This window comes from Leiobunum rupestre, chromosome 7 (genome assembly GCF_980474605.1).
Source record: "Leiobunum rupestre chromosome 7, qqLeiRupe1.1.hap1, whole genome shotgun sequence".
NCBI classification, from domain to species: domain Eukaryota; kingdom Metazoa; phylum Arthropoda; class Arachnida; order Opiliones; family Sclerosomatidae; genus Leiobunum; species Leiobunum rupestre.
The window spans coordinates 16,686,882-16,689,291 of record NC_143390.1 but is presented as its reverse complement, the minus strand read 5'-3'; positions in this window follow the sequence as shown (position 1 = coordinate 16,689,291).

Sequence of the window (2,410 nt, the reverse complement as noted above, 5' to 3'; positions counted from 1 at the left end):
TTACTAGGAGATACCTCAAAAATTTCTAAATACATTATCGACATTTGTTTCATTGTTATTTATAAACAATTTTATCTCTTGGGACAATTTTGAGACCCTTTCTAGGTCAATTTGGGGCCTCTCAAAATTTTAAGGTAGGCAGTGGCCTACCTGGCCTACCCCCTAGCGCCGCCACTGCTTTCGGCGACTTAAGGCACAGAAACATTTCCCACCCCTGAGCATTGTCTAACGGGCTGGTCAGCTAAGTAGGGGCAAGCTAAGTACTTCGACCATGGGGCTTTATCAGAGTTTTGGCGCCCTTGGCACGTGCCTACTCTGGCTAATGGTTAATACGCCCCTGAATACAGGTGGCCGACAGTTGCTTTAAGTTAATCAGAAAACACATTTCTGCCACCAGATTTAACGGAAGCTTTAGATGATTGGCTTTAGTTACGTTTCAAGCAAGCCGTAGCGCGTTTTAGAGACGCTTTTTCGATTTAGTTCATACTCCCTTAATCTTAATTTTGTAACCGCCTCTTAGGCATATTCTTTCGAAGTACTGCGCTTTTTTCTTAATAAATTTAACGGTCCTATTACCATTATTTTACTTTATTAACTAAATTTTACTCTGTAAGTAAGTATCAGGCCTGTAATCATAAATAAACGTATTAAAATTCTACAAATTAAATTTCGCGCTAAGCCTTGGCAATTAAAATAGTCAAGTTTCCAAACGTTACCCATCAAAACAATCAGTGGCGGTTATTGAGCAAAGTCATAATAACGAGTCCCTCCCTAATGCAGTTAGATATTTTATGGTTGGAAGTGAATATATTCATGGACGATACTTGACTATACTAAAGCCTGGGCCTAAAATAGTGGGCAGTTTTAGGCAGTTCTAAAACTCGGATTTGCAGTTCTAAAATTGGATTTGGGCAGTGCTATTTATCGTGAATTTTTCGCAGAAAATAATGAAAAGTTTAAAATACCTGATTACCTCACGGCAAAAGTAAATAGGGGGAGAAAGTCTATCACTGCCTCCAGATTTTACCTTCCACCATGCTTGACACCCTTTTTAAAGAGCTAGTGATCACGTTATATTTCTAACCAATAAGGATAGCACATTACGCGCGAAGTAGTGCATTTGTGGTATTCCGGTCCGCGCTCAAGATGAAAATTTTGAATTTTATTCCCTGGCAACCATGTCACCACCTCGCGATTTCAAATAGTCTCTCTGTCAAATGATAACCATTATTTCCTTCGATAACGGTTGATTTTAAATAATAATTACTATATCAATTGTAAAATAAACAAAAAAAGCTCGTAGCTATAGCTATTATTTCAGTTAAACTTGCAAATTGTTAGACCTTAACATCGTAGATTTACCAATTAGTCCCGATCTCTGGTCTTAGATGGCGCCACGCTCTCCACGATTTAAGTGAGCGTTATTCTAGTTTATTTCTTTTCAAAAGTCGTGTTATTATTATTAAAATGTCGCATTTTAGTTTCTATCATATATCTACTTTATTTAGGAACTAAATTAACCAAATTATCGAAAGCAAAAGTTTAATATTCACGTATTTTATAGAGAACTATTTTTCATCGTGGCGGAGTACAACCGATACCTTTGGGAACTCCCCCTAAATACTGCTAAATGTACTGTATTAGCCCTACACAAGCATTGCCAGCCTGATCCGAAGCCGTCCTACAACAGAAGTATCTGGGAGTCACTATCACGAGCACCCTAGAGTGGCAATCCCATATTGCCCTGATGACTACCAAGGCGGCTCGGGCCCTCAGATTTGTCCGACGGCATCTTGGCCACTGCTCGTTCGCCACGCGATCGCTGGGGATCAGGACCTATGTTCTACCTATTCTCGAATATTGTTCTTCAGTCTGGTCCCCAACTTCGACTAGCGGTATCCACGCGGCTGAAATGATCCAGAGGCGTGCCCTCCGCTTCGCCGCCAGCGTGGGCTTCTCATGGAGCATAAGCATGACGAGGGTACTGAAGAACTTCCGCTGGGATACCCTTGCGGACCGGCGTAAACTTCGTCGCCTCACCCTCGTCAACAGTGTCATCCATCGGTCCAACGGCGCCTTGGCCCCGCTCACCTCAGCAGTCTCCAGCTGGCGGCGAACCCCTAGGGGCATCAAGCAAGCCTCCTTTATTCTACCTGGCTTCCGCCTTGCACTCCGGCGACACTCCTTCGTCCCGTCATCAGTGAAGGATTGGAACGCTCTCCCTGCAGTGGCGGATTTACCATAAGGCTGAAAAGGCTGGAGCCTAGGGCGGCAGATTTAAGGGGCGGCAAATTTGGGGACCGAATGTTTTTAGCCGTTTTACAGAAATCTTTTTGATTTCTGTAGGACGGTTTTCTGATATCTAAATAAGTCTACAGGACATTTTCCGTTGACTTTTCCCTCTTCAATT